This window comes from Mus musculus, chromosome 10, assembly GCF_000001635.26.
Source record: "Mus musculus strain C57BL/6J chromosome 10, GRCm38.p6 C57BL/6J".
Classification (NCBI taxonomy): Eukaryota; Metazoa; Chordata; class Mammalia; order Rodentia; family Muridae; genus Mus; species Mus musculus.
This window is the reverse complement of record NC_000076.6, coordinates 93084110-93096858: the sequence shown is the minus strand read 5'-3', so window position 1 is coordinate 93096858 and position 12749 is coordinate 93084110. Positions and strand designations below refer to the sequence as shown.

Sequence of the window (12749 nt, the reverse complement as noted above, 5' to 3'; positions counted from 1 at the left end):
CCTTATCTCTCCTGCCCAGCTATAGGCTGATCTGTTTTATTAACCAGTCTGAGGTGTCAGAGAACAATTTGTATACAACATTGAGACAGGAGATGCTTCATGAAAATGCCAAGATGTAGATTGCAACCCGATCTCTGGGCCCAGAGACCAACACTTAAACACAGAGTGCACAAAACCATCCCCCAACGGGAGATGGTCTTATTACCCTCCAGTGAGGATGGTCGGGGCGATTCCTCACTAAGTCCTATGTGGAGGCCGGTTAGGAACTGTGGTAGGAATTTGTTCTAATGCTTTGAAGAGAGGAAGGAGGATCACCAAGATTCGGAGGGAAACCAGATTTAGAGCTGCAGAAGGAAAATTACCCCAAACGTAGGTGAGAAGGAATGTGGTCCCACGAAGGGCTGCCCAGAAACGTCTTGGGCAGCAAAGACTAGGAAGCCACCCAGAAGGAGCCAGGGCAACAAAGATAAAATATAGAATTAGAGGGCGTTAAGCCAGGAGTGCCAGAGGGAAATGTGTGCTAGTTAGCCAGAGGGGTGGGGGTGAGGGGGTTGGGGTTGGGGGTGGGGGTGGAGAGTAGAATTGCCCAACCTTTGAACTAGTCAAGGCAGCATATATTTAAAATTAAGTGGTGTGTGTGTGTGGTTGTGTGTGTGTGTCTTTCATTCATGAATCCAGACAGCTCTTGGACGGGTACATTTGCAACCCGTCTGGAGCACAGAGTGGGTTAACTAACTACTGCCACAGTACCGGACATGTCCTGGTTTGGGGGCAGGGAGCCCAGGTTCTCATTTGGCCTTTACTGGTGGGGTTGAACATGAGAGTTATAGCTGCTTCTCTGGTGTCACATGGAGTAGACTGGCTTCCTTCTGTGTATTTATAATCTTGCTAATATGCCCTTAAATAGTTCCTTTTTTAGACAGGAGTGGTTTTTCTTTCTTTCTGTTTGTTCTCATTGGTGGGCCTTTAGAATTCCGTCTAGTCTATATGAGGCTGTGCTTTGGGTCCTAACTTGCCATCTATACATTTTCCCAGTATTTGTTTGTTTGTTTGTTTCATGTAGCCCAGGCTAGCCTTGAACTTGCTATGCAGTTGGGGATGCTCTTTAACTCCCTGGCTTTCTGTCTCTACCTCCCAAGAACCAAGGTCACAGGTGTGACCACCAATCCCAGCCATTTCACATTTGAGATCACACACACACACACACACACACACACACACACACACACACACACACACACACACACACACAGAGGCAGAGAGAGAGAGAGAGAGAGAGCACTAAGATATCAATAAGGTATCTTAAGTATCAGAAAAGGAATTTGATGCATAATTGAGGGTTATAAAGCTAACTAGAAGACAGTGAGGTGGCCTATTCATCCAGGATGTTAACATGCCAGAGAAACAAAAGGAACCGTGAGTCACACTCTCAAAGCTGAAATGCAAAGGGTTTGCCCAATATGGCAGTGTCCGGTGTCACAGGGGAGGCTGGGCTAAGGAAGTACTGCCCAAGGTTCTTGTGAACAGGAAGAGAACACCACTTCTCTATTTAAAACAAACAAACAAACAAACAACCACTTAAATTTCTCTGCAGTTCTCATTAGTGACAACAGGAAACTCAGGGAGATGGGCGGAGGACCTGGAGGCAAGCAGGCTTGTGTCTAATCGCCGCCGTCCCTTTCTCTGATGAGTAAGCTCAGGCACAGAGCGGTGTGTAACTTGGCTGGGGTTCCACAGATGCCAAACAATTCTGGAGAGTGCAATGTCTGTGGCCTTGTACTTCCAGCCACTGGGAGGCCCCAGGAGGTAAAGGTGTGACTGGGTTTGGATAGTGTAGTGTCAGTCTTTATTTGTCCTTTAAACACACAGGAGATGTAGATTTGTGACAACCAGAAGTCTGAGATATAAAGCTTGGAGATTGTCTGGATCATGGGGAAAGTTTCAAAGTCATGAAAGGGTTAACCTAAGCTTGTTATTTATTTTGAAACTGCTTTTCTTCCCCATCTCCCTGCTGCCCCCAACTCTCTGCCTTTTCACTCTTTCATCCCCTTCCCTCCTTCTATAGGGTTTTATGTGTAGCCCAGGCTAGCCTGGGAGTCATCACATCTCAGCTTTCCTCGTGCCGAGATTACAGGTGTGCACAACCACACCCAGTTTGTTTTCATTTTCCTGTTCTCTTTCTTATTTAGTGCTTGCTTTGTGCCAAACACCCCTTTATGTAGTCCAGTTGTTTCAGTTAACTTAATTCTTGCATCCAACTTGTGCTGGCTATGTCTTAGGTCAAGTTGACACAAGCTAGAGTCATCTGAAAAAGAAAAAGGAAAAAACAACAAAACAAAACAAAAAAAAAACAAAAAGAAAAACAAAAACAAAAACCAAAACCCAAAACAAAAACCTGGAAATCTCAATTGAGAAAATGACTCCATTAGATTTGGCTGTAGGGTGTTTTCTTAATTAACGATTGGTGATTTATTGAGGCGTGCTCAGCCCATTGTGGGTGGTGCCATCTCTGGGCTGGTTGGTGGTCCTAGTAAGAAAGCAGGCTGAGCGAACCATAATGAGCAAACCAGTAAGCAGTCTTCTTCCATGAACGTTGCATCAGCTCCTACCTCCAGATTCCAGCCTGTTTTGAATTCCTGCCAATTATATCTTTCAGTGTTGGACTATGATTAGAAGTAGAAGCCAAATAAACCCTTCGTAAGCCCGTAGAGGCATGCAAGTGGCCAGACCCCATCCCCAAGACGACTCTAACTGCTCTAAAGCCTGTTTCCAACCCCCTGAGATGCAATTGCCCAAGCTCCACACTATAGAGGGGAAAAAAATAAGGCCACAGAATCACACCAATCCCAGGCCACCATGGAAAGATCTGCCCCTCAAGAAATCCTATATAAAGTTTGCCTCCTGCTCTGTTCTTTGCTGCTTCTCCTCTTTAGTAGTGTGACTTTATGGCATTCCTTGGCTCCCAACTGCCTGGATGGATACCTTTCCTCTCGGAGCTGTAAGACTTCCCCACCCTTTCCTTCCCAAGTTGCTTTTGGTCCTGGTGCTTCATCTCAGGAGTAGAAAAGTAAATAAGATAAATCGGTTGCAAGATTCTGAGGCATTGCTGTGACAAACTTGACCATGTGTTTTGGAGGATTTCAGAAGGACTTTGGAACTCTGGGCTAGTGGTTAACAGCTGCAGCTGCTCGTTCAAAGGTCCTGAGTTCAATTCCTAGCAACCACATGGTGGTTCACAACCATCTGTAATGGGGTCTGATGCCCTCTTCTGGTGTGTCCGAGGACAGCAACAGTATACTCATATAAATAATACATAAATAAAATTTAAAAAATTCAGCTGTTAAGTATTTTATTAATTAACTAAAGGGTTTGGGAGTTTCACATCCCATGGTGGGTGGAGCCATCCCTGGGGTGGTGGTCCTGAGTTATAGAAGAAAGCAGGCTAAGTGAGCCATGTGAGCAAGACAGTAAGCAGCATCCTTCCGTGGCCTCTGCATCAGCTCCTGCCTCCAGGTTCCTGCCCTGACTCCTTCCAGTGACTGACTATGGGATGGACGTGTAAGCCAAGTGAACCCTTTCCCGTCAGGTTGCTTTGGTCATGGTGTTTCATCACAGCAGTAGAGAAGTAATTGAGATCCACCTCTCTGGTGGATTTCTTGTTACCCACAGCTTACAGACAAGAAAGTCGAGTCACAGAGGACTAACTGAAGGTTTTAGGGTCTTCATGCCACTCAGGTGCGGAGTTGGTCACTCTGTCTTTGGTTCCATGAGCCCGTATCTTTTATTCTCCTGCTATAGTTCTGGTGATCATCTGGGTGTGGTCTAGAGAATAAATTTGGTGACAACCTATGAGACAATCGTAATCAAAGATCCAATAGGCAGCAATTGCTAATTCACGCAAATGATGCATGTGTATCCTTTGTGCACATCTTTATGTAGCTGAGTTTAAGAATTAAATCTTAGTAGTTCTTCCTTCAAAACCCATTTTCTTTTCTTCTCCCCACCCCCTTACCAAAACACTACTTAAAACTACTCTTTTAGCAATACTTAAAAATAAGCATGTAAATGGTTTGGGGATGGGAAAAAAACATTTTTTTGACAGCTCAAAGGAGGAAAGTCTTGTCAAAGAACAGCACAATGATAATGAAAATTGAACAGATAAAATTACCTGCCTCTCTCCCTTCAATAAAACTTTATTAAATTCAGTGGAGGACGAAGCTTACATAATAGAAAATTCGATGAAGCCCCTGCACAGCGATACTGAAAACTGATCTTATATGTCTTATAAAAGCAAACATGTAGCATGTTATGAATAACCTGCTGGCAACATGTCCCCATGGGCAGGAAGCCTATTATGTTGCTTGTTTACAGAAATTATTTGTTTCATCGGTGGCTCACAGTAAGATCTTAGATGCCCTTGTCTTGTCCAGAGGATAAGAACAGTGGTGAATGGGGAGCAGAGGAGAGAGATTTGATGTGGGTTAATTGAAAGCTGAGAAACACGGAGAATATGCAAGTGGAGGATGTGAAAACTCTCTTAAAATTAAGTTTGTTCATATCTTTAGAGCTTTGGTAAAGTCTCAGGTCTACACAACAGGGATGAATCTGTTTGTAGAACTCCGTCATTAAAGGCCTGGGCTAAGTAAGACTGGTCCTATACAGATAAGAGAGAAGAAAGCAGCTTAGAGTAGCGTTGAGCCACTGGATCACATAAGACAGGAGATGCTCCAGTAATCATGGCACTGCCAACATCTGGACTGCAACCAGATCTCTGGGCACAGAGCTCAGCATCTGGAATACACAGTGCACAAAACCACCCCCAACACATTATCTCTGCAGAACTTATTCTAAGATTTTTTTTTGTAGCATCATCCAATTCCAGGATAAAACACTATGCATCTCCTTACCTGTATTATGGCAAATGATCCTCATGGCTTAGAAGAACAAAGTGGATTTCTTGTTCACATTTGAGCTCTGAGTCTCTGTTCCACACAGGATCTTCTAGATTATGTGATCTGGTGGCTACATCAAAACGTTACATCACAGGTTACAAATAAGCAAATGGAATTAATTTTGACAAGACCAAGGGGTGAGTTGAGGGGACTTTAGTTACTTGATTGTGTCAATCAAACCCATCAAGGCAACCAATAAAATACACAATGTATCTAAAACCCACGAAACTGCCCAAACTCTCCTCTGAGCTCATTCTTCCCACCTGTGGCCGCACTAACCTTCTGCAATGAGAATTTTGGTGCCCCTACTAATTGCATCGATTTTTTTCTATGGCAGAAAAAAAATGGAATAGGTTGGAGAAAGATGAGTGTTATAATTGGATTAAAATAAATTTGAGGTATAGCATTGAGATCTAGTGAATGGGCCCAGTGTGATGGTGCACGTCCTTAATTCCAGCGGTTTTAGAGGCCAAGGCAGGATGTTCTTTGTGAGTTCAAGGCCAGCCAGGGCTATACAAGGAAACCCTGTTTCGAAACAAAATGAACATCTACTAAGTACTTCCTCAAGCAGGTTTTCTCCTCTGTTGTGAGACTCAAAATGTACCATAGGTGACTTGTTCCTACAGCTTGGGACCCACAGAGAAGATCCCGTGTGGAGCAGAGCCTCGGTGCATAGATATGAACAAGAAACCACTTTGTTTTTCTAAGCCATGAGACAGAGTCATTTGCTATCCTGCCATGATATAGGTAAAGAGATTCATAGTGTTTTACCCTAGAATTGGATGTTGCTGCAAAAAATTATCTTAAAATATGTTCCTCCTTACACTTTGACAATACATAAAGAACTTCAAATATCTACAATACATAAAGAACTTCAAAACTTACACCCAAAACCCAAGACTGAATATCAACAAATGGACAAATGACCTGAATATGCAATTATTAAAAGGAGTACAAATGCCTAATAAATAGTTTAAAGATGATTCATCATCCTTAGCCATCAGAGAAATACAATTTACAACTCTTACTCACTCAGAATGACTACTATTTACAAAAAAAATGATAACAGATATTGTCAAGGTGTGCGAAAGTGGGGAGCTTATTTATTCACTGTTGGGGGGGGTGTTCATGGGTCCAGCCACCATGGAGATCTGTGTGAAGGCAACTCAAACACTGAAAACAGGTCTACCATAGGACCCAGAGATACCACTGGGAAGATACCCCAAAAGCTTTACATTCTAGTACAGAGAGACTTGTACATCATGGTCATCACACTGGATGACCCAAGAAGGCAAACAAAGAGTTCATTTCTTTGGATGCAGCGTTATATGACAGTCTGGATTCTGAGACCCACCCCCTGTTTGTCTGTGTTCTTCCAGTCCCCAGCTATCTTAAGCTTTTCCTTAAGAGAAGTCAGAGCCCTTCCTTGTGTGTATCTTCGAGCATCTACTTTCACTTCCTGCTCGTCCCTGAGTTTCGGTGTCTACATTCACATTTAAGGATGAAACCCGAGGAGAGGAAGGATGGCTAGGTGTGCTCGGTCATCAGAAATGGCACTATTAGACCTTAAGGCTTGGTGCTCAGGCTAAAAGTCCATGAGTGACTCAAAATATTTCCTGTCTTTTGAGGCTCAGTAAATAGAACAACAGGTCTGTAATAAACTCCAAAAACACCCCAAATCGACACAGTGTGCATTTTATCTCCTTAGAAATTTTGCTTTAAGTTTGTATTATCGGTGTTCTGTACCCATCTCAGTGTGCTCTAGGTAAAAATGTACTGCTCCCCACAACACAATGAAAGCAATATATATAAACCTGCACTGTACAAGAAAGAATGCAGAATAAAGGTTCTTTATTGTCTCATTGTCCTGGGAGAGCAAATTGTGAATAAACTGACTTACAATGCCTTCTGAGTTAACGTCTAAAGTTTTTGTTTTTGAAATTTTATTTTCATTTCACATGTGTGATTATTTTGCCTTTATAAATATATGTGTGTGCATCAACGTGCATGCCTGGTGCTGGTCCAGGTCAGAAGAGGGTGTCACATCCTCCGACACTGGAGTGATCAAGGGTTCTGAGCTGCCATGTAAGATGCTGAGAAACATTATCCTGGTCCTCCACAGGAGCAGCAAGTGTTCTTAGCGGCTGAACCATCTCGCCATCCTCCTAGTTTTTGATATTTTCAATAAACATTTATTTGAATAACTAATACAGGACAGCACTGTTAAATGACTAAAGAGAATAGAGACATGTTTAAAGTGTATTTGATCTCGTACTTCCCTCGTATGGCTACTTAACATAATTCACTGAGTGTTTTTTTCTTTTTTTCTTAGAACCCAAGACTTTTATTCTCATTCTGTGCCTCTCTTCTTGCTCATAACATATATAAACATATACACATAAGTATTATAGTTTTACTTTGTGGGACTATTTAAAAAATATTTTTTGTTTTAATGAGTACAGGGGTTCTGCCGGCACATTTGTCTACGTACCACATTGATATCAGGTGTCTGTGGAAGCGAAAAAAGAAAGTGTCAGATTCCCTGGAACTGGAGTTAGGTGTGATCGAAGTCACCATGTGGGTGTTGGAAATCGAACTCAGGTCCTCTGCAAGAGCAACCAGTGCTCGGAACTGCGTTCTGAACAGGGCTCCAGCCTCGTGGGCATTTCTTATAAATCCATATTAGCACATTTTCCACAACATCCTTTTTTTTTTTTTAAGAAAGCCCTAAAAATCTTTTCATGTCAAAACATAAAGATCCACTACACTCCTTTAGGCTGTTGGCTCATATTTAATCCTGTGAAAAACTCTAGTTCACATACAGGTTATTTGCTTTGCCAGAAGGTTTCAAACTCTTCACTACTATTAATGTTTAATGCTAGCAATAAACACGTTGTATGTATCCTTCAATAAGTCTGTCTTTACACGTGTGTGCCTCTCTCATTACCAGAAGCTGAGAGAGAGAGAGAGAGAGAGAGAGAGAGAGAGAGAGAGAGAGAGAGAGAGAGAGAGGGATATTTCTAACACTTAAGAACAGGTCAGTTTCTGTTTGTTTTTGTCACGTGGTTATTTTCGTGTGACGTCACCATTCTAAGAAGCCAGGCTTTTCCTTTCTCCTAGCCCCCCTGCCCTAGATTGCTTCAGGCATTAATTAGCACTGCCGGACAGTGGATGTTAGATATACCTTAGCCTTTGCCTTGGATTTCCTATCTCACTTCCCACCTTCATGGAGTCTTTCACTGGCAGCTTTCCCTCAGGGAAGCCAGCTTTTTTTTTTTTTGAGTCTCTGTCTTCAAGCTTAATCCCCATTCCCATCTCCACAGTCTAACAGCTGCTCCAAGAAGGCCTGCTTGGCTCTACTACCTGACGCCACTGTCCGGAGTTTCTGGTTTCTTCCTTGCTTTTCAAGTAAGATCAAACACACCGTGTCCCAAAGAGCTGTCTAAGGGGTCAGGCGATCCAAGCTGGAAGTATAAGGGTGACCCTTGTTCCGGAGGAAGACAATAGGTACACATTTTTGCCGATCCTCGCTTATTCTAAGGCATAGCATATTTGTGGGCGATATCCCATGTTATGTGTGTCTTTGTGATTCACTGGTCAGGACTGGGTTTTCTTTACATCCGTTCCTGTCTTGCTTCCATTTCCCTCAGTCCAGTTTCGGTAGAACCACACCCCGGAAATAAAGTCATCCTTGAGCCTTTTCTTCAGATTCATCCTTCTAGAAAAACTTAGGTTAACACAATCAGAATATGGGATTAATGAAAGGAATCATCAGGATTGGATTCCAGAATTGAATTGTTTGTCTATCTGAAAGCCACCGGGACCTGATTTTCCTAGAGCAAGTGACAATTTAGAGCAGGGTTCAAAAGAGAAAAATGTGTCTATTCCAGCTTGAGGTAAATTGCTGGTTCTTCCACTTTGCCGGGAAGCTGTGCCTGGGCACTGATTCTATAGCAGGGATTCTAAGAGTGGGGCCCACGGATGCAGCCTGAGAAGTCTGAACTTCTAAATCCCTCTGAGCCTTCCAGGCTGGCCAGAATATCCCTGAACCACTTGCTAAGACAAAAATAGTTTGTGCTTGGGGGGCTATGTGGTGACATAATCTGAAGCAGGTGCCTCCCAGGACCAGGCTTGTCTTCCTGAAAAGATACCCCCGACATATTTGGTTGCCTCCTGGCTGGAAAAGCAAGGTTGGGTTTCAGCAAAACCTGAGCAGGAAATTACAAGTTCTGCTATGAGCAGAAATATACCACATGCCAAAGGAATGGGCCGGATCCCCGTTTGATACCCTTTTAGCTGAAACCGGGCGGGGTGGGCGTTGGGGCATATCTTGAATAAACTAACAGTTGGCTAATCTTCTTAGTTTAGCTTGGTGGAAAGGGAGACCGTATCCAGAAGAACCTAAACATTGGATCTTTTTTTTTCTTTAAAGATGTATTTATTTGTTATATGTAAGTACACTGTAGCTGTCTTCAGACACAGCAGAAGAGGGCATCAGATCTCATTACGGATGTTTGTGAGCCACCATGTGGTTGCTGGGAAATGAACTCAGGACCTTTGGAAGAGCAGTCAGTGCTAAAACTGCTGAGCCATCTCTCCAGCCCAACATTGGATCTTTAAGCCCTGGAGTTAGAACCATCGTATAGATGAAAGAGAGAGTATGAAAGACTGAAACCGTCTGCCCCAGGACTGAATTTGAAGCAACACTGTGCTTGAGAACTGCAGGTATTGGTGAAAGCATCAAGGATTTGAAGGATGCACAGGTATGGCCACCCACAGCTACGTGTCTGCTGGTGAGGATTTTCGGCTTGGTAAACGTAGGAACTGAATGCTCTGGGTAACGTTGCTGATCTCGTCACTGTATATCCAGATATCCAATATTAAGCGAACCTGTTCATTTTACACAAGAAGCATCTTGATTTGGGCTTTCCATCATCTGGACTGTAGCTGCTATTTATCAAGGCATCCCACACACAATAGGTCATGCACTGCATGCATTATTTCTCAGTGGGCAGCTTAGTTTTTCTCTTTCATTTGGGTATCTAAGGTTTATAGTATATGAACTTGAGCAGTATTCCGCTTTCATTTTTGTGGGTCTTAGGATAAGCTCCTATTTAAGGCCATAAATTCAGTGCTGATATTTTTACTGCTTTTATAATCACATACAGTATGATACAGTTCTTATATAATCATGTCTTACGCCCTGACTCTCACTTGGCTTTGGTGGTTAGGTTTGTGTTTTCCCCTGACTCTACTTCAGTGTCTGCCCACATTTCCAGTTTGGCCTCTTTCTCTCTGGACTGGATATAATTATTACGGTGTTCTGTGTTGCCTAAGATGCAATTTTCACTCCAGTCTGTCTTGTCTTTTGTTCTGCCGTAAAAATATCTTTACTAATAGTCGGGCAGTGGTGGCATGTGCCTTTAATCCCAGCACTCGGGAGACAGAGGCAGGCAGATCTGAGTTCAAGGTCAGCCTGGTCTACAGAGTGAGTTTCAGGACTACCAGGGTTACACTGTGAAACCATGACGTAAAAATAAAACCACAGCATAATACAACAAAACAACAAAAACAACAACAACAAACTAACACAAAATCATAACAAAAAACCAAAAATATCCTGTCTAAAACATAAAATGCAAACTGGGTCTTGTACTTTTCTGCTTAGGAACTTTCCATGAGTGCTGACAAAAATAATTCTAGTTAGCAAATATTTACATAGCACTGTTTTGTGGAGTTTACATGTTTTAAGTAATTTATTCTTAAAAAACAACCCAGCAGCAGCAACAACAAAAACAAAGAAACAAACAAACAAACAAACACACCAGATTCTGAGGGTCTTGGCTATGGACTACACAAGGCATAGCAAGGGTAAATACAGTGGAAGAAGGTAACATTCAAATCACACTTTCTGGTCCCACAATCTGAGCTTTGTGTGTGTGTGTGTGTGTGTGTGTGTGTGTACACGAGTGTTCACACAGGTGTGTAAAGGTCAGAGGTTACTACTCCACTCTTGCTCTCCACCTTACGTTTTGAGACAGTTTCTCTCACCTCATATCGGCTTAACTGGCAAGTGAGAGAGTGAGCCACTGAGCACTAGAATGCAGAGTTGTGTGTGATCACAACCCCACTTTGATTTGTGTGTTGTTGGGGATCTAGATTCAAGTCCTCATGTTTTCACAACAGGCAGTTTACTGACTGACCAGCTCCCAACCCACTGGGCTTTTAATGTCTACATTATACCCCCGTGCCTTGACTTAGGGGTCTTAGTAAGCCCGCTGTAAATTGAAGGTCTCATAAAGTAAATTGAAGGTCTCATAAAGTCAAAAGGAACTTAACACTCCTAACCTACCAAATTCCATAGCTTTGCTTAATGAACACTAGAACTCTTACCTTAGTAAACTGGACAAAGCCTATTTTACCATGCAATGACTAGCTCATGTAATTTAGTGTGTAACTGTGGACTTCCCTAAGCCCACCCCAGTCCCTGAAAAATGACATGGAGACTATACTTATTTATAAGCTTTTGGCCTTATAGCTAGGCATTATTCTCCACTAGCTTATAACTCAATTTTCCCATTTATACTGATCCAAGTTCTGCCACATGGCTGGTTAGTTACCTCTCCTTTCCTCCCAGCCTGCTTCTTCCTCCATGTCTGGTTGGCTGCCCCTCCTCCCTTCCCAGAGTTCCTCTCTCTCTGGAAGTCCCACCTTACTATTCTGCTTTTTTGCTCTAGGCCATAGGACTTTTAACTATTCAGAAGAGGATGAGAGCTCAGTCTACAAAATACTAAGGCAAGAGATATTTAACAATCCCAAAATCTGGTCTGGAATGAGATCTCTGCTGGTTCAAAAATCATCATTTGAATAATACAAGGATAATCTTTACAGAGTGCACAAAAACATGACTCCAGCATTACTGAATATTGTATTAGAAGTGAAAATCAAAATGGTCATATGGTCTCAGTTACGGTTTTGTTGCTGTGAAGAGACATCATGACCAAGACAACTCTTACAAAGGGAAACAATGGGGCTGGCTTACAGTTTCAAAGGCTGAGTTCATTATTGTCAGGTCGGCAAGCATGGCAGCACGCAGGCTGGGGAAGGTGCTGACTGTCCCACATCTTGCTCCACAGGCAGTAGAAGGAGACTGTTCCACATTGGGCATAGCCTGAGCATATAAGAGACCTCAAAGCCCACTCATAGTGATACACTTCCTCCAACAAGGTCAAACCCAGTCCTGCAAGGCCATGCCTCCTGATAGTGCCAAGCATTTAAACACTCGAGTCTATGGGGGACATTCCCATTCAAACCAACACAGTATTCTTTTCCATCAACTTAAAGCTGAAGAAAAAAAAAATCCTGTCAAACTGTCATAGGTTGGGGAAGAAAGCACCTGTCTGTAGGAAGGGCTCACTCAATACAAAACCAAATGGAGATTTCTAAACACACCCTCCCGCTGCTCACTGTGTTTGGCCATGCTCCCCTTTCCAGCTCATCTTGTGCTTTCTGGCAAGCAAATGTTGCAGGGTCTTCCAGCTAAGAAGAGGCAGTTTTAGTCCATATCTAAGCCATCATCTCCATGTCAATCTTCCATTCTCTCCAACCTTCAGCTTCATCTCGGGAGTTCTGTAACATCCTTTGACCTTCTTGGAGTACATTCCGCAGTGTGCTTTCCACTCAAGACAGCCTTCGACACCTGCATTTCTCCCCCCCCTCCCCACCCCCCTACCCCTGGCAGGGAGAGCGTGAGCGCATGTGCAGATTGTAAGGCTACAAAGGAAAGGGGTTATTTCA

At 43.0% G+C, this 12749-nt stretch overlaps 1 long non-coding RNA gene across 2 annotated transcripts; it reads right to left on the bottom strand.

The window, feature by feature from the left end:
• Positions 1-3332: 3332 nt before the first annotated feature.
• On the bottom strand, positions 3333-12623 carry Gm32468 (predicted gene, 32468). 2 transcript variants are annotated; one of them, NR_168584.1, is made up of 3 exons: positions 12420-12623; positions 4908-5022; positions 3333-3822 (listed from the first exon to the last, which is right to left on the bottom strand). It is a non-coding gene; the product is annotated as a predicted gene, 32468 (long non-coding RNA). The 2 variants fall into 2 exon arrangements; NR_168585.1 differs by lacking the exon at positions 12420-12623 and adding an exon at positions 11573-11622.
• Between the last annotated feature and the right edge of the window lie 126 nt (positions 12624-12749).